General features: G+C 41.6%; 1 long non-coding RNA gene across 1 annotated transcript in view; it reads left to right on the top strand.

The window, feature by feature from the left end:
* Positions 1-1,472: 1,472 nt before the first annotated feature.
* Positions 1,473-20,380, top strand: part of LOC308060722 — a 44,833-nt gene continuing 25,925 nt past the window's right edge. Inside the window, exon 1 of the long non-coding RNA XR_013926865.1 lies at positions 1,473-20,380. This exon is cut by the window's right edge and continues 23,835 nt beyond it. This is a non-coding gene — a long non-coding RNA (uncharacterized lncRNA).

Below are 20,380 nucleotides of genomic sequence, written 5' to 3'. Positions count from 1 at the left end.
AAGTAATGCAAGAATTGTGTCATTGCATATTGGCACTTCTAACGTAGCTAGAACAGAAATCCCTACAACTAGGTATACAATAATGTGTATATCACATATAAAACATTTAAAATTATGCATATAGATAAAGACTTAATAATTTAACCCCCATCTGTAGCATGAAAAAAGGTCCAGCTAAGACCCTGAGAGACAACTTCGCCAGTTTTTTGTTGTTTATAACATCACAAGTAACACTGTTGCTCTCCTGTAGGTCATTCCTATTTGGGAATTTTCCTCCTATGAAAACTCCCAACAGCAAAGGCAGGCTAAAATGAACCAGTTGTTTCTTTGCTCCAGGCTCTGCTGATGCTCTGCAGAGGCATTTCAGCAGAGGACAACTGTGCTGAGGTTGATGTGATCCAGAGAGCTTACTGTGAGTGAGGACAGACACAGCAGAGCACACTTTGGCCAGAAATGAGCTTGAGTTAAAGTTTTGCCACATTGGGCAGGTTGGGAGACTTGCTGATTATGTTTCCCAGAAATGGTAGTACTGGATGGACACAGTTCTTTTGTGTGTGAGCTACAAGGACTTGCTTACAACAAAGCAGCAGTGTGCTGAGGTGTGTGCCTGCGCATCTTTCCAGGTGAGTATATATATATATCTGTATGTATATTTCCAAATATATATAGAACACTTAACATACTGACTTACTCTTCTGAATGCTGCTATTTATACAGTGAATATTTACACTGACCTGCCTAATAATATTTTATTAAGAAAGGACCTAGGCAGATCATTTAGTCCCTCCCCAAGTGCTGAATCGGGATCAAGTAATCTTTGAGAGATGTTTCTTATGCATGATCTTAAATATGTGTAGAGGTAGAGATTCTGCAGTCATTCTCACGGTAATTTCCAGAGCCTAAGGTCATAAAAACCTCATTTCTGAATGTGTAGGAACCTCACAGCACACGGTTCAAAATATTTCTTCCAGAGTGCATTAACTTTGCATTTGCTAAAGCACTGAAACTCTTTGGCCATCATAATGACCACTCGCTTGGCTTTATTACATCCCAATAAAACTCCTCGGTGTCAGCTGGTAGCACAAGTTATGTAAATACTTGCATAACCTTCCAGATTTCTGTTTCACTGATCACTACAGGCTGCTTCTTTCAAATTTCCAATACACCTAACAAATATCATGAGCATAACAGAGCCCTTTAGGCTATCTAGGGCTTAATGTTATGCTGTACTGGAAAAAGATATTGTTCTTTGTTTCCAGATTTTTTGACAGCTCCAAATTCATGAAAGAGCCTGACATCTCATGCATGACTATTTCAATTCTCTGAAAAGTCTCCTGCAAAGATTCTTCTGAGACCTTCAGAAAGTCTGATAAATTGTAACTACTACTGTTCCTTTATCCGCTCTTTAGCTGTTATGTTCAAAAGACGTACCTGCCACCATTTCCTTTTGCAGAAACAGCCTGTATAAGTTCATGCAGGTGCTTGAAATCCAATTTCTTGTGTTTGTCTCAACCAGTTCTTTTTCCAGTTGTTTTTTGATCAACTTTGAAAAATAGTGACCTTTGAAGGAGCATAAATAGCTTCAACTTACATTCTGTTCTTACAAAAACCTAAAAGTGAAAAAGTTGATCTTCTCTTTGAATACATCTGCTTCATTTTACATTACGTCTTGTCTGTATAACAAAGATTATAAACTTATCCACACAGCATTTCATAAAAGATTCAAGAACAGAAGAACAAATAATGAAGACCTGTTCCAGTGTTTATTAATTCGCATCAAAGTATTCATGTTTAATTCAGATATCTGACCAAGGACTGGGAAAAGGGATTTCTGTGAAACAGTCACATGCCAAGCTTAGCAACTCAAAGCTCAGAAATAACCATCCACTACTTAAATAAGGCTTGATATCATAGACAAATCAAAAGAAAGAAAAAAATCTCCCAAACACAAGGCTTTCTAAAGGGAAAAAATGGAGAAAGGTGACTTCTAGGCCTCCTGGCAACAAAGCAAAAAAGAGCAATCATCTTCATCTGCCTCATCCCGGGTCACCTACAGCATTCCTCTTGTGTGGGCAGGGTACAGATGTTTTACCCAGAGTCTGGAACTGCAGTTTGGCACTGTGAGAGATATGCAAAACAACTCAGTGGCTACAGGCCTTCGGAAGTTCACTCAGTGCTGCTCACGTGGTAAATCATTGGCTTTTGCATGTCAGAGGAACTGCTTGACAGCCGGTGTTTCTCCCCTCCAGGCTGCTGCTGGAACTCTTCTGCTTGCTTACGAGAACATATGCTTTAAAAAGAAAAACAAAAACACCCTTCTCTGCTATTTGGCACCTAAAGCCTAATTTTAATTTCTGGGTGCAGCTTTTTCTCTGAACATGTTGCAAAATACCAGTGCATTACCCATCTGTTCCAGCTTGGTGTCTTCAGGGCTGAGTGCTGTAGAGGAAAGGTTATCATTAACTTGCCTTAAAAAACTTGATTTTCTTACAAAAACAGTAAGTGGGGAAATTCATCATGCTCTATTCACAGTGAGGGTTATTACCTCTCATTTTAAGAAAAAGGGCTCAGGGACAAAATCCTCAGTGCAGCCTGAGGAGTTTGAGCAATCCAAACCAAATCTGAGAAATCTTTCCTTGCATTTTGCTTCAGGCTTATCTTCAAGGCAGGCTCTGAGGAACCCCAAAACCCACAGACAAACCTGGGTTTTGCAGTGTGACTAGATGCACATGAGTCGTCTGAGGGATCTTTGGCAGGTTCATGGACTTCAGAGAGACTAACATAACCAAATGTGAGCTCATAAAACTCAAAAAACTCCAAACTCAATCCGTGCCATGCAGGGTTCTCAGAACAATTCCTGATACAGCGAATACAGCGAGGTGTCTAGTCACCGTAAATGGGCCCACTGAATTTCAACTGGTTTAGCTCACTTATTTCCTTGGAAGCTCATTGGGACTTTAAGTTTCTGCTTTTTCTACAGGCATGGCATCCATGCCTGATTTGGGGTCTGCTGTTTTTACAGCCTTGTATGAACTTGCACAGCCTAAACGAGGCGTATGGCATTGCCCTGGGCTCTTGGCTGCTGGTGAATCACTTGACAGCATAGGGCTCTCTGCACAGGGATGTACAGGGCTGGGACAGGGATCTCTGTACCACCCAGACCAGGCACTTAGATCCACTGTGGACCCTGACACGGGTGCTTAGCCCAAAAGCATTCACAGCAATGGCTCCTCCATCTCCAAACAGCACAAAACAAGACTCCAGCATCCCACAACCAGTCAAGGGACCAAGAGTTTCAGTGTGTCCCAGCAATATCTGGGTTGATTTTAGAATTTCTTAAATAGAAAAGTCCAGCTGATCCTAGGAAAGAAAATTAATCTCCTACTTGATAAAAGGACAGAACTTCCCCTGAAATACTGTCAAACGCTGCCCCTGTGACTTGGAAAATGCTTTCTCAACCACATATCTAGAAGGAGCTGTGAAAAGATTTTGTAAGTTTTTGAAGCCTTTTAGTAAAGAAATTACATTTACAATTTTGTAAATGCACGTGTGTCTTTAAGTACACACATGTATGGGTATATATGCACACATATGTCACATATGTGAGTTTGGGTGTATGCATATGCTGGTAGGTAGGTGCTTATGGATGTGGGTGCCCATTTTCCTACCAGTCGCTTCAGTCCAATGTTACAAAAATGGGGTCATTTCAAAGGCATTACATTCCCACAAGTGTTGCGAAAATCAAAAACTGGGTGGAGCAAAAATAAACTATAGCTACATCTACAGTAGTGAATTAAACATGCCTTGTACTGTGCTTTGCTCCTGAAGCCAACTGGTGCAGAACAAACGGTTTCCATACTATTAAACTCTATTACCTTTCCCAAAAAGGTGACCACGTCCAGGTGCCTATTTTGGTAGACCATGGCTTTTTCTAACTCCTAAGCAGTTCCTGGGAATTGTTTAAAAGAGCGCTGGTTTTCTCTGGTCAAAACTATGCCAGCCAATATTCTCACAATTTAACAGCATAGTTGGTCAAGTTCCAGTGCTTGAGAACATTCCCCAGTATTGTTTAATTTATTAGTATAGATGCAGCTTATGTGTGCACCCAACTGAGAAGCAGTCTGTTCTGTTAATTCAGGCTTTATTAGACACCAGATTATGCCCAGAAGAGCGATGTTGTGAATGCCCCAGCAGCAGGGAACAGCTAAGATCTAAGCTCAGACTTCACTAGATGTCAGAGGAAACAACTAGGCGGCACATATCAGTAGGGAACAGGGCTGTATTAATTCAACTGCTCACAGATTTGCTTGTTCCTTCATGTAACTAGTCACTGCATTTGCTGCAGGGAAGGCATGGAATCAAGGTTGAGCGAGGTTGTCAGGAGGGGTCTGAGAAGCACTCGTGCTGAAATGGCTTGTGATTTCCCAGGGATAACAGCATCCCCTCCTTTGTGCAAAGGCTGCCTGGAAGTTGGCAGCACAGACATCTGGCTCGTTTGGGTGGTATGGCTTTTTTTCAATGACTGCTACAGACAGTGCTACAGAGCACCTGAAAGTGCCTGCCTCTGCAGCTCTGTGCACAAAAGTGGCAGCAAAGTTGTCAAACATGTATCTACAGAAAAAGCTGAATGAAGAAAAGCTGAATGAAGGGCTGAGAAAATAGCAGGTTGGCAAGGATGGCACACAAGGGACAAAACCCAATGACTTCCCAGGGAATGAGGATGCCCCTGTTATCCCATCGGTGCCGAGAGTAGTCCCTTTCCTTGTAATTCTCCAGCACTTGCTGCATGTGGGAGCTGCCATTTGCACAGAGGTGACACCTGTGCAAGAAGTCTGTACCACACAAACACCGGCACAGACTTGCCAGACTGATGTACTTACTGGTCAAAATGGGGAAAAAATGAAGAAAAAGCTTATCAAGTAAATAATGTCATGAAACGCTTAAAACGGCGTGAGTCTAGAGAAACGCTGGGAAAAGGCCAGTCAAAATCCACGTGTTTATTTGTAGGGTAATGGTGGTGAGAGGCCAAAAGAAGACTGTAGTCCCCGTCAATTAGCCAGCAACCTGCTGGGCAACAAAGTAAAGGTCCTATGCTGAAAAGCTTGAGGTCTAACTAAACAGCTCTTGCAACGGTTTGGAGGTCGATGTGTGACAGCCAAAATTATACGGCAAGTCGGTGACAAAACCAAAACTTTGGTCTCCTAACTGCCTATCTAATGACTTGTTTAGGGGTACCACTTGTTTAGGATGCCTATTGAATGGACAGAGCTAGACACAGAGGCAGAGAGACAGAGGCAAATATGAATGTCGATACAAAGGACATATTGCTGTATGTGAGCTGGACACTGAACTTGCTGCTATTTGGACTAATGGAAAACTTTCCAAAAGAAGAGAATTCCATGGGAAAATGATCCACAAGATCAGACGTTTCTGTGATATCAACTTATTTCAAATGTGATAGGAAAGCATAAAAATGCAGTGTTTCAACTTTTTAACCTCCTTTTCTGTCATAGATTTTAGCTTTTAGGGTGGTAGTAATAAATCTGAACAGTCAGAACATTGCAGTGAAATAGTTTCAGAACATTTAATTTTGTGAAAAGTTGCTGAAACGCGCTTCACCTGAGTCAGGACAACAGTGAAATGAGGCTCCAGGGATGCCTTGGGATTTTTTTCATCAGTCAGCTCTAGTACAACAAGGGGAAATGTACAGCCAGGGTGCACCAATAAACCAACCGATCAAACAAGCTGCACAGGGATATGTGGCCATACCCTTTGCAAACAAGGCCATGCATGTACATGCCAACACAATTACTTTGCTTGCATTTGCCAGGAGAAAATGGAATGTAAAGTAGTCTGTAAATAGCCAATAAATCTTGCTCCCAGTGTTTTATGTGTTTCTACCTTAGTCAGGAAGGAACTGGTTTTTGGTTTTTTTGGTTTTTTTTAAACCCAAAGTTAATGCGACTAGCTCAAATGTGGTGTTTTAGTGGAAGAGAGAATGGAAAAGGTTTTGATTGTTCTGCCATCCTTAGAGGTCTTATCTCCAAATAAACCTTTTTAAGAGCTTCAACCTTCTTTCTAAAGAAAAACAAATACATCCAGATACTTACGCAGACTTTTTCCTGTTTAGTACAGAACCACTCCCTAAAAGTAACATCAACAGAGAAGAAGGGCTGTGGCAGGCAATTGAAACAATTGGTTTTATAGCTCCTCTCTCTAACTCCATACCTGAAGGAGCTAGAAGTAAACCCATTGTACATCTACAATAAACCACTTGATGTGAAGACTAATTGTTATTTTTAACCAAAAAAGAGACTACAATTAGACTACACATTCTTCAGGGTTTCTGGCAAATTTGGGGATAAAACTTCCTTCCCCACCTTCATCCTATGCCCTGCAAAATAGCTTCTGGGTTTTCACTGAAACTTGTAGCACTGAGTCCAGATATGTTACAAATCTGGTGAATTTGCTGTCTGCCCAGGACAGTTTGTTCAGCTCTGCGTCTAATTCTGTGTTGCAGTGTGCAGCACAGTCAAAAATTGCCATGGTGGTTTATAAGGAAGCTCTGATGATATTGAAGGGCTTTTTCTTTTTCCCCTTTCCTTGTGCGAGGAAAATATGACTTTGCTAAAAGAATGATTCCACTATGCAGCCTTAAAGGCTGAATTGACTGTAATGTATAGTTGACTTCAGAAGCTTAAACAGTTGGTGCTTCATCTTTCTGCCAGGACATTCGTCTTCTCCAACAACACTATCAGTCTCTGTTCGAATGTGTGCACAGCTGTAATGTTTGAAGACACCGAGTGAAGTATCATGTATTAAACATTTGTAATTGTTTTTCACGAGACTGTGACCTGAATTTAGTAACATCTGACTGATGGCTACTACCGACAGGATATCCCAACGAGTGAGTGAGAGGAAGCTCCTGTGTCAGTGCATTTGCTGGAGTTAGACCAGCTGCGTTTCTCTTTTGTTTAATATGTTCAGAAGTCTGCAAGGAAATCATCTGCAATGGGGAGAGTGCCAGAGCTTATCAGAGAGATAAGAAAGCTGCCTAAGTTTCCTGGACCTCTTTGTACTTGGGAACACTCATTGAGTGATTATAGTGTACACCAGCAGCGTTTGGGATGGTAAAAGTAACCGAGTCTTCAAATCTGTCTTGTTGAATGCTGTGCAGTCCACACGCTTCCAGTTTCTCTGGCACAGCTGACCCTTCAGTCAGGATCTAGATATAATGTGAAGTGAAATTCCGGTGTTATTTTATCTCTGTGCCTTTTCTCCAAGGTGATTGTCTTTTTAGAGAATCCAGTTACTATTAGGCAGTCTTCTCCAAGACTCATTTTCTGATGCACTGAGAGTAAGTGGAATGTAATAGCTATTAATTAATCTTTTTTTTTTTTTTTCAAAGTGCTAATGGTCAACTCCGTCGGCCATTTCTCAACCACAATGACCTCAGAGAAATGTTATATAACAGGGAGTACAAAGAACTTATGCTTGATCTTGATCTGAAGACTTTGGAAAATGCATTAGGAAAGATATACGGCGTGGCTCTTTGCAATAGCAAGAAGCTGGACTCATCACCCAAAGGGCACTGACCTGTTTCATATTCCTAAAAAAGCAAGAGCAGATCTGCCCCAGTTGGAAACTTTCTGTGGTAGCAACACTGATGTCTTCCTACAAGGCCTCCAGCTATGTGAGGGCAAAACAATTGCAACAGGACTGTGTGAAAGTGAAGGACCTTTTGATGAACTCTTGGGTTTGGACTGTGCACAGGGCTTGATTCATATCCATGTATTAAAAAAGGTCACCACATTTGTTAGGAAAGAAATGAAATGTACATCTGTGATCTACTTAATCTTAAAGCCAAGAGCTGTTGAAAGGGACTAAGTTACATCAATTTACTATTTTGTTGGACTGATGAATTAACAGTGCAGACTAAAAGATGAGAAAAGAGATGGATCCTCCAAAATATAAATATTTCATTGGTAAGATTACTTCAAGTCTACCTAGAGAGCTTTGACAGGTTAAAGAATAGCTGAAAATAAACAAAATGTTTTCCATTCTGAAATGCTTTGTCCTACCTGAATTCATTTTTTTACTGTTTTTAGAGCAGTCACCATAGAAAAAAAATGGTGAAGCACACCACACTTTTCTTGACATTGACTTCCTTCTTCTGTTTGCTTGAAATAGTCTTATGGCATTGCTCTTCCTTCTTCCTATCAATGATCATTTAGTGAGCGAAGAAGGAAATACCTTGCCCAAAGAACACTCAGGATCAGGGAGAAACACAGTCAGCTAGTCAGATGGCAGGTCCAGAAATAAGTGCTAGCCACAAGACAAGGTGATATGGCATCTGTAGCACAAGAGAAATATTTGTGCTTAGAGACCTGAGCATTTTAGTTTACAGCAGCAATGTACTTTCAAAATTAATCTTACAATTGTTTCTAGTTGCTGCACTTTGGTTTAGTATTGCAGAGTGTTCTCAGGACACATGATCTGCAATTCTTTCGACCAAAACAAAACCAGAAGATTCAGTCTGCAAGTGTATCTCGTGTTCTTCAATTGCAAATGATTGTTCAAGTAATACGGCAAGAAAAGGGTTGGTTTCATATAAGACCTGTGAATGAGACATGAATGCACGTTTTGGGAACTCAGCACCCAATGTTTCTCTCTACAGATCTGCTGAATCTAGTCTGAGTCTGAACTGGTCTCACTAAGCTCTCCTGGTAGTCAAAGGAAAGAAATAGGAAATTCCAGGACATGAGTTGTCTGACCTGATGGGTTTTTTGTCATCTCACATTCACATATACAATAAATTATGCTACAGAAGTACACATTTCTCTCCACTAAATCTAGGCAACAGGCTCAGAGGTAGCTATTCTTGGTCAGATTGAAACCCACTTTAGGCAGCGTGGAAATCCTAGCCCACTAAGAGAATTGTATAGGCTTAAAGCTTGCTAACTTATTTATCAAATACCTGCTTAAATTCACTTGACTGATCCTCTTAGTGACTAATTTTATTTATGAGCCCTGCCTGCCGTGCCCCACAAAACAGTCATCTGTTGCTCAGCTAACTGAGGTATTTGGCTATCTAACCCTCCTTCCACTTGTCTTGTAACCCTCTCCTGTGAGGCCGTGTCCATAAAAGCAGAGCAATTTAGACTTATGTCAGTGCTAGCAATGACTTAAAATGCACCAATGACTTCTCTGAGGATTTCAGAAGTCTTAAGAGCAAAACTAGGTTTTGTTCTGGGAGATGTGCTAACCCTTCTTGGATGACTCAGTGGGAAAATGCTGAGGGAGTGTACTAGTCTTCCCTAACACAATAAAAATATGTATTAAATTGTATTGTCCTACTGGCACATTTATACTTTTTGTAGTTTTGATCTTTGCCTCCTCTAGGAGAACCTGCCCTCCTTTTCATCAAAGCCTGTTCCGTCCTCACCCTCCCATCATCCCTTCACTCCACTGCTGCTGCCCTTCGCCAGTCAGCTGGTGTCAGCGTTGAGCAGAGCAAAGCTGCTCTTCCCGAGAGAGGAGCACACTGATCACCGAAGTGATTTGCTCCTAGTGCAGGAAGTAAAACGCTAAAAACTGTAGTGTCACCTCTGTGTCTGTAGTGCTGGAGCACTTATCCCACTGATATGGCCTGCTTCGTGTTCAGCTGTGACTGATAGTGAGAAATTAGATCCATCTCAAACACGTACTGCGGAACACCTGTTAATAACTCTGGAACTGACTGGGCTGTACGCCAGAGATACAGGAGGGCACTTCCCCAGTTGAGGTCAAATGGGTTCCTTTCACTGTGGACAGAGAAATGACCCATCACCATGACTACCACAAAAGAATCACTGAAAGGTGTATTTGGAAAATGGTTTTAGGTGATTAGCATGTTTTAGAGTCAGCACAGCAGTATGGGCAGAACTCAGCCAGGCTGACCACATCAAATGTCTGCTAGGGGCTCTGCCTTCCACAGATGCACTCTAGTGTTGGGTCTGAACCAGCGGTGAGCCCAGGAGAGAATTCCGTTTGCTGAAATAACAGTGACCCATTAATGAAACGGGTTACTAAAGTCAGATGGGGGATTGCTAGATCATCTCAGGCTCTCACCTCCCTGGCTATAGACAGTTCTGTTCTAGGCAAAATATCTGGCCAGGATCATTGCCTTCTACCACAGCACCAAGTATGAAGTGCCTTAGTGGACTCTAGCCACCTTCTGTACAGTACTAAACTTCACCTCTCACTACTGATGCCTGTGGCTTTACAATTACATTTCTATCCCCATCAATCTCTATCACATATCAGCTAGTCTTGTTAGAGCACCACCACGTTGTACTTTTTTGATGCCTCTGGCTGGCATTTTTCTCAGATGTCTTCTGTTCCTCCAGTTTGCTTTCCTTTTTCAGATTGTTTCAATTGTAGGCCTCCGTTTTGAGTGCTTTTTTGACTGAAAGTGAAATACAGCTGGAGCATCAAAATCTGCCTTTCAAAACTGCATATTCCCAGTTATTGCCTTACTGTGGCATATCTAATTTGGACAGGTGTTTCAGGGTAAGAACTGCACGTTTTTTGTTCGTATCCAAGAAAACATACCTTTGAAGTCAGGGAGATGAGGCATTGTGGATCTGATAAAAAACATACATGAATTTCATTGTGACAATCCCTAATTAAAGAGTGAAATGCCTTATTCTCTTTAATAAGAGAATCTGCACTGTCCCTCCACACTGACAGTACAGATACAGCAAGAGGGGTTCACAGTTTTCACCATTTGGCACAGGGACTGACAAGGACTTGACGAAGAGTGAGTTAAAGCATGGACATTCCTTGCCAAGAACAGAGTCCTCCTTCACCCTGAAGAAGTACAGCCAATATACTTGGTCTCAACGGTTCCAAGGGTTAAAGCCAAACTGTTTCACAGGTTAAGTTCAGGTGGAGGAGGAAAAGTGAGAAAGGAAGAGAGAGACTGATGTTAAGTGACATGCCAGTGCTTAGGGCACTCATTTCAGCTGGAGGAGACCACAGTTCCCTTCTACAAATCAAGCTTGGCTGACACCTTCGTCTTTGCTGTCATAGCTCAATGTCTTGATGAATGTTTACACCTAGTCCTGTTTTTTACTTTCATAAATATTTGGGGGGGAAAAATTGTGGTTGGTTTTTTTTTTCTTTTTCCTACCTTCAGTGCAAAATGAAAACTGCTTTTGAAGCCTTGTCCCTTTTTTGTTGTCTTTTGGGGGTTTTGTTTGTTTGTTTGTTTTTTGTTTTCCTCTCTCTTTTGTAGAAAATAATTCTTGATTTTGAGCCAACCAAACCTCCAGTTAACTCCAGTTCACACCATAGACCGTTTGACTTATGATGGAGTGGAACTGATTGCATCCCATAGAAAGCAGCGTTGCACAGACGCACTAATCTGTCCCTGCTTACAGGATCCGGGGGGCTGATCCTTTGTGTAATATAGGCCATTCCATTCTCAAACCTCCCTTTCCTCTCTGCCCAGTGAAACAGCACGGTCCTTGAAGGAAATGAAGCTTCACATTACCACTTAGTAGCATCTGATCCTTGCCTAACAAAACACCATTATATATTTTCTTGTGGCATTACTATTGCCCAGGCCTCTAATTAGCTGCACCCCTGGACTGTTTTGTTGGTTATTCTACCATAATGGGCCTTAGCTGAGGCCACAGGTCTGTTGAAACAGACACCATACAAACAGATCGCAAATTACATGTTCTCTGTCCCTAACAGTGACTTGCCAAAGGTCATGCAAGAAATTACAGGCAAAGGAGAGAACCCAGTTCTCCTATATCCTCAGTCCAGCCCATTAACCAGAAGTCCTTCTCTTCACATTAATTCCTATGGCTCAGTGACAGTTTTTCCAAAACACTAGGTGCAATAAATTACACATGAGATGGAAGACGTGCTTTAGCAAGGAACAGAGCTGGGACTTCAACTGCATGTGTTGGTAGGAAGGTTATTTTTGGTTTTCGCTGACACAGATGAAATGCAAAATAGGAGAAATCTGGTTAGCTTAAGATGTCACCTGGCACACTGAGAGAAGCAGATCGATAAAAAGCTTTATGTTAGACCTTGCATGCCAAGACAGTAGCTATGAAAAGACAATGGGGTATCACGAGAAAAATAAACACATGGTTAAATAGGTGACTGGATAAAAAGAACTTCATGAAGGTTATTGGAAGACTGAGCAGGGTTTAACTGAGACATGGCAAAGAAATACTCACATTCTGAAGAAAAATAATTTGCAGGCATTTTTACGGAAGGAAAAAAGTAAGCTGTAAAACAATAACCCTCCTTTCTGCCCAGATAAAAATCAGTTTGATGTTTTCAGGCAGAAACAGATGAGAATAAAGTATTTAGATCAATGAAATCTTCATCAGGCTAAAAGTTAATAAAAGTGATATACACTTAAATTCACCTCTGGGCCTTGCGGTAAATTCTAGACCATCTCAATGGAATTTGCATACATACTTCTTCAGGCTGAAAGGGGTTTCCCCCCTTCTCCGGAAAAAGTAATTGCAAATCATGACACGAGATTCTGAAACATTGATCCCATGAACAAGCAAGGGTGAGATTATCAGAGCTCTCATAGAGAAGGTACTTGTTGACAAAACTGGCTTGAAAACCGGGGAGAAGATAGAGGAAGTGACATCTTTCAAGCAGCGATCCAAATTAGAGAGGAAGAGCCTGAGCCAGTATTTTCAAAGAAAAATTTACCATCATCCCACTACAATCTCCCATAAGTTAACTTCAGTATTGTGCCCCAGCCTCCATTCAGAGAACATTTTGTCTCTCAGTGCCAGTCAGAGATGGAGAAGTGATAGTATTCCTGTTCAGTAGATGTGGAAACTGAGACGGAGAGAGGCTTCATGAGGAAGCCTAGGGCCGTGCCAAGAAGAGAAGTTGGACTACAGGACTCCTGAGCCTCTATCCAGAGTTTAAAAGCAGGGATGTTTTCTCACTGAAGTTAAATTTTAGGGTTGCAGCAGCAGATCCCCCGGTTTTCCCCAACCTCAAAGTGCAAATCTTCCATTACTGAGTCACACGACAAGGCATGCATTCATGGCACGTAGAGTCATGTGCTGCAGAGAAAGATTGAGAAGTTGCCATCCCAAAATCTTTCTGACATCACAGTCCTCACCTGGCGTAGAGAACACCACCACAATCCTTTGAGATGAAATTGGATGGCTGTGTCCTCAGCAGTGTCTGGCAGGTGGGTGTTACACAAAAGAGATATCTCTGTGTCCTGCTGTTGAGTGCATAGCTGCAGCAGTGATGGGGCTGGGAAGGGCAGCAGCTCAGTGAACCTTATATATAAGTAGTGAGGCTTGTCTGTTCTCTGCAGTAGCAGAACCATAAAAGAAAGCTAGAAAGAATAAAGGCTTGCCAGGAACCTGTCATGGTTTCCCATCACATCTTCATTTCTGAAAGCAATGAACAAAACACTGTTTTTATTCTTAAACAGGATTGCTGAAGCGATAAAGCATGTCTTTATGTCACAGGAATAACAGGTTCTCGGATGAGATTTGCAACTTACATCAGGCTTGGTAGAGAGGTACATGAAATCTTGAATTACTCCAGAAAATTTCTTCATTCTCTGTTGGCGATAGCAATATAAGGCAGAAACCCAGGCAGCAGCATAACTGAGTAGCAAGGGATACCGGTGTATGCTAACAGCATATTGGCACTGCTGAGTGTGCATTTACAGCTGGGATCCAGAGCATTCACCAGCACTCAGCAGACAGCCCAGCCTTGTATACCATGTGGTGCATTGTATCCTTTCGGCTGTGCAGACAACTATGGGGACAGGGCTGCATCCACCCCAGCTTGCTATGGTGTATGACAGCAAACATTATCCTCCCTCTTTCAACCTCATTCACATTGTTTGCCTATTTAGGGAAACACTGCACCTCTGTCCTGACATGGATATTGTTATGTTTGCAGTTTTAGGACTGAGTTGGTAAGTGTGCTCCCAGTAGAATCACTTAGTCCCTTATATTCCTCAGGGAAACAAAGGCCGTAAGGGAATGCATGAAGTGATGCTGTAAGGATGTGAGCATAAACCATCAAGAACTAATCAGAAGCAGACAGACCAAGCTGAATGCTGTTCCAGAATCTCACTGCTAACTGAGCATTTCATTGTCTGTGCTGCTGCTCTATTCCTCTACAAAACCCCACCTTGCACGGTCCATTTCAAAAGCCTGACCTAGGGCAACAGTTTTATTACTCTCCTTGAGGCTGGATTATGAATTTGCATTAATTTCTTAGCATGAGAGGATACAGGTGTCTCGGGTATCTACCTGAGCTCCCTATGTATTGGTTACAAGTGCCAATGGCAATAGTTTAGTGGGTGCTGCTCCAGCCTTTTGCCATTTGTCTGTGCTCCAAAACAGGGAGGGAGGAGAGGAAGGAGTGACAGTCAGACCCTTGGCTCCAGTGGTTTCCTGTGCCTTGTCAGGGTCAGAAGGGCACTGATCCCTCCCAAGTGGAGGGGAAAAGATACAGGACTTCACAGAACTGCTCTTGGAAATGGCATTTCATGCTCAAGGGCATGAATGAACCTGCAGAACAACACCCTTCCCTTCTGCAACGTGCCCAAGGGCTTCCCGTCAGTTGCTACCAGCAGCCCCTTTATCTTTCTTCCCTTTCCTTGAGCATGAGTGACAGAACACAGTGTTCCCCACCCCCCCGCCAGTATCAAGGCTGCCACTGGTGATGCTCAGAACTATTGATTTCAACAACTCTTCAGAGCTCTTCAGCCAGCAAGGAGTTTTAGTCATTTCACAGGGTGGCAGGACCACAAAAGAACAAAGAGGCAAATGGGTTTCCATGTAATTGTGGAAGGAATGGGGAATGCAGAGTCTGAAAAGCAAAATTACAGCCCAAGGCTGTTGTAAGCATTGTTATGCAAATCGGCATAAAGGCAGCTAGGATTTCTCCTCCAAGTTCCTAGCAATGCCCACAGGCATCAATTTTTAATTAGAAATTATCTGAAATGTTCAACATGCCCATACGTGCACTAAAACACCTGTGAGAGTCCCCATTCTTCCACTGGGTGTGACGATATACAGACCAGTGCCCAGTTCCAACATAGAGATACTTAGTGAAAAGTCCCACTGTGGTGAGCAAGAAGGGTTCGGAGGAGTAGAAGCCACTTGCCGAGGCCGTGTTGGATGACACTTGAAGATCAGATTTGTTCCCTGCAGAACACACTCCTTGCACATGCTGGGCTTGAAAGAAATTTTTTGTTCAAGAAAGCAACAGTGACATCCATGCCTTTAAAAAGCTTCAAGAAGCTTGCTCAGGAAAATGGTTAAAGTAAGCTCATCTTCAACCACTCTGTGTATGAATTGGCCAGGCTGAAGGCAGGATGGTCGGTTGTGTTGCTTCTTGCAGCTTCTGCTCCATGGAAGACCGATTCCTGTGATTCCTCTCACAGACAAGATCTTGTATCTACTACATCCCTATCATGTGCTGCAACATTTAAGGCATGCTGAAACCTGATGGTGCAGATAAATACAGCAAAGCTGCAAGCATCTATATGCTTTCAACATATCTTTTAATAGTAGAAGAGTATTTCACCTAAAAAAATCCATCAGGTGAACTCACTCTCCACCTGACATCAAATTTGGCACTTCAGACACAGTTCTTTCTTTTTCATTCTCACAGGAACCCTGGGCCCGTCCTGGAGCCATAACAGAAGGGTTGTACCCCCAGGCAAAGAAATGATGCTTCAGCTCTTTTTTTCCCTACAAGGTGCTTCCACCTGGAGTGTTTTCTGGAACTGAGCATGCACTCAAACCCACTGGTTCTGTGGTACCTTGTAGAAGGATTCTCACATGGCTAAGCCATGTGCTTCTGTAGCAGAGGAAAATGATGGCTGTCATGCACAGATACTTTAGCCAGCTTTGGATGTGGATAGTGCATTCACACCCAAATACAGGAAAACTATTGGGTGGCAGGTACAGAATTCAAAGTTAGTAGAAGAACAGAAATTGCATAAGGCTGAAATCATCCTGTATTCACAGTGAGTTGTACCTGACTTGCACTGGCAGGAATGCATTGTACATGGAGTGAAATAGGTGATTAGGGAAAATAGAGTGGGCGGAAGCTGACTGTGAATTTGGATCAAGGTAAAGGTTTCTGTATGACATTCCCTATTCCAAAGCTGTTTCTAGATACCTAAGCAATTACTTGGACCTCATTATTATGTATTTTATGTCCATTACATCCCTCCTAGGGCAAGCAGTAGTCAGTTTCCTCTCCCAGATGGAAAATAACTATATTAGATACATAGGAAGTGACCCGAGTACAGGAACATAAAATATCTGTGGGTCCAGGCTTCTTGCAGGTCCTTGTGCTGTCCTTCCCTCTACTCCTTGCTCCTTCCACAGAGCCTGAGCTGTCCCTATCAAAGCATCATGGACATGTTTGCAGACTCAGCTGCACAGTGATACTGCTAGGGCGGCAAGGAAGGTGACATGAAGCTTGCTATCTGCCACGCTGGGAAGCAGCAGCTTCTAGGGCAACAGTGTGGTGCTCTGCAGGATGAAGAGCTGGCTGCATGCAGAGAAGCAGCCCTGGCTGTCAGCTCCTTCCCTGACTGCCCTGATAAACTCAGCCAATTACACTAATGGAAAAACTGCATCGAAGTTCTGCCAGTGTTTTTGCTTGCCTGTGCTTTGCACCCCTTCATTTCAAAAGTAAATGCTTAGAGGTCACCCTAGCCTGATTAAATCGCAGGAATATAGGGTGTCTGTTTTCAAAATTCGGTGACTACTAATTAATTTGTGTCATCAAACAATTATTTTCTACCTCATTAGCCCATGAAATGTGAAGATGGTGTCAGCACTTTTGCTTGCAGTCTTGCACTCTGTTTGTAACCTTGGCCAAAAAAAAAAAAAAGAGAGAGTCTGATTTGACAACTTGCAATGTGTGTTTGAAGCAACAGGTGCTGCAAACCGGAGTTATTTGCACATTCTCTTTGGTAATAGGTGACTGAAATACCACAACATGGAAATTTCTTTCACTCATGATTTGATGACTAATAGATCATGAAAGGGAAAAGTGGGAAAGTGGAGCAAAGCACAGCGAGGAGGACTGTTCTACTACACACATACCACAACAGAGCATCATCATGTGCTCCTCCTGGCCTTATTTCTCAATCTGAACAGAAGAACTCACACAAGGTATTTGGGTCAGGTGATGGAGGTTTCACTTCTCAGATTATACGACAAGGATCTGAAACAGCTCTTCACATGGGAAACTGTGGGACACCACAGCCAGGGTAACAAGTAGAAGTGGAAAGGAAAGTAAACTTGAGCTACCTGGCCTAGCAAGGCCCTGCCAACAACCATGTACTTCCAAGGAAGTTTCCCACATTAATTATATATAAAAATAACAGTCTTGGTGACCAGTTAAATGTTTGTGAGTAGGAGTCAAAAGTCCTTTGTCCTTGACTGTTTGCTGACTTTCAATAGGTTAGTTGCTCACCTGATTTTTTTTTAATGTTTCCCTCCCCAGTTGTTTTTGGTTGTTTGGTTTTTTGTTTGGTTTTTTTTTAGTTAATCTGTGTTAAGAATAATGTTTCTTAACATTTTAATTTGGAAGAAGCATTGTTCAACGGTAACACTGGCCTTTTAGTAAGTGCAGTGCAGAATTTTGCATGGAAAATAGTTTCATTAGAAAACACAATACTTTAAAAAAACTGTGAGGGACATCTGTTTGTCAAGCAAATTGAAGAATTTGGGCCAGGACACAATATTTTTTCTTGCCGCTGTGCTTGAGGTCAGTTGTTTGAGTTCCCGTTGCCCTGCTTAGGATGATCATTCCTGCTGGACTGAATCTTTTCACTGTTCAGGAGCCCTTAGTCATGGAAGATAAAGCCTACCGAAGAAAGAAAAACTGAAGTACAATGTACATGAACTACAATTCTTATTGATCATCTCAAACCAAAAGATACTTCTCTCAACAGAGTTTTTTCCAGTCTTGGCTACAAAGCCACCATTGACCTGCTCTTGTGCTGGTGACTGTCCTGGTTCAAGCAGGAGTGTTACTGGGTGATGTTTCATACCACATTCCATTTGCTGTTTTGTTTTACCCTGATGTGGAACAAAAATAAATATTGAGATATTAGAATTCCCAGAGAGCAGAATTTCTGAGCTTCTATCAGAATTACTCAGGTTGTAAACAGGAATTTGACTCGTTCTTAACTACCCCTTAATGGTTATGCCTAGTGGCTAGGAATTCCAGTAAAAATGGAGATTTGAGGGGAAAGAAGGTCATGAGTTCAAGGTAGAAAATGATGCCCCAGGAGAACTGCCTTTGCTGCAATCTGGACAATCCTCACAATTGTAGTCATACTTTACTTACCCCCTATGACCTCAGAAATAAAAAAGGAAAGTAGCCAAAAAACATCACTAAATGCATAAGGTCTGTGATATGAACACTTTTCACTGTGACATTAAAAGACACTGGAATATTTTCAGTCAAATGAATTTTTTTCCAAATGCTCATTGAAGACAAAACACTACAGAAGTGTTTCCACTGTGTAAGGCCATTATTAAAGCTCAGGTCATTCTGGTCCTGTGTGATCTGAGGGAGAAAAAGACCAGATTTTCCCAATGTTTTTTGGGACTTTATCATTCTATAGAAGTTCTCCCAGCTTTTTGTCCTAAAATCAGTGCCAAATAAATATGAGTTTTGAGGCTTGATAACTGGCACAGAAAAGAACAGACAGTGTCAAAAAAATAATTCTGAAGTTGAAATATCAAGTTTTCTCAATTACCGACACAAGAAAATTCCCCGGTTTAGTAGTTTAAAATCTAGAGATGTGAAACTCAGCAGTTTCAGTTCACAGAACGTAATGAAAACATTCTTAGATTTTGATTTGCATGGGGTCACATTTACAAAGCTTCTCTAGAGTTTCATATTCAGAAAAAATTAGACATTCAGGTATCAAAACCAGGGTAAAGTATTGTCTCCACCTAAGCCAGTTGCAGCTTTGAAACTCATTGGTTCGGCTGAAAATTGCAGAAACTGTTAAATTCACGTTGGTGAATTTCCCTGAAAGTCTTTTGATGTTACTGCTGAAATGTCAAATGGTCCACCTCATAGAGAAGTCCAGTAGTCTTTAACTATAGTTAAATTAATAGTTAAAACAAGAAATAAAACAGTCTCTGGTAAAAATGACATAAAATCTAAGGGACTGTAATAGAGAATTATAACATGTCTCCACATTTTATGAGTTTTCTCATTAAGTTCCACAACAGAGATAAACTTCTCTATTAAAATCTATTGTAGGACTTTAAAGAAAATCTATATTATTTTATCACACCAGTGGTTGCATGTTCATGGCAAGATCAGGACATATTGTGCTAAGTAGTGTATAAGCGTATATTATCCAGCCCAATATCTGAAAGTTATACTTAAAAAAAAATCCCACCCTATTTAAAATATTTGAACAACTGAAATTTGTACTCAGCTATACAATGCTCATATTTGTCTTTAGCAGAGAGATTACTGAAACCCACATTTTTTAATAAAAGACAAGCTTTTTAGAAAGTATCTGTTCGTTTGTTTTCTTAAAGCCATTCTACTTTCTTGTAACCTCTTGCCCTCTCATGTTTATGTAAATATCCAACAGCACGCCACAAATCTTTTACAGGAACAAAATTCACCTTGGGGCTGACAGTATGCCTAAGTAATATCACTCCAAAGAATGTTCTTGGTGGTATGATAAAAACATCTGAAAATACGGAGTTAATAAATCAGTATCTCTTTGACCACAATACAGGGGACCACTTCTCTTCTACAGTAGGTGTTTTCTTCTTGTGGAAAACCAGCCCATTTTCTTAAGCAGCGGTATGCTTTTAGGAGTCTGTGGGTGTTATATTAAAAGCCCACAGGCTGGCTTTTCTGTTTCTGCCATAAATATTTATTTCCAGTGAATAGACAGAATTTCACAGAGTCCCCAGATAGTAATGGCAAACTGATGAGTCTTAGCAGGGATTGACATCTTCAGCACTGGAAAATGAGCCAGCATGACAAGGAGATCTCTTTGTTTTAATTTATTAAGACCAAGAGAGTTAATGAGGTTGGTGCCCCCTCCCCCACCATATCCAATGTTCCCCCCACCCCCGACTCATTGAGTAAAAACAGTGGTAAATAATAGAAGTTCTGTTTTCTACTAGCACACTTTGAACCCACTTCAGTCCTCCTTCCTGTGTATATTTGCTGCTGCTTCTTCTGAGCTTTGTACTTCCTGAGCCACAGAAGTGCCTACACATTTGGTTTCCTGTCATTAAGACACGAATATAAGCTTTTACATAATTTGAGTGATCAGACCTCTAATTCTCCTCTCACCAGA

This window comes from Falco punctatus, assembly GCF_963210335.1.
Source record: "Falco punctatus genome assembly, chromosome: 3".
Taxonomy (NCBI): Eukaryota; Metazoa; Chordata; class Aves; order Falconiformes; family Falconidae; genus Falco; species Falco punctatus.
Note: the sequence above shows the minus strand (reverse complement) of the source record. Positions and strands in the feature narration are given on the sequence as shown.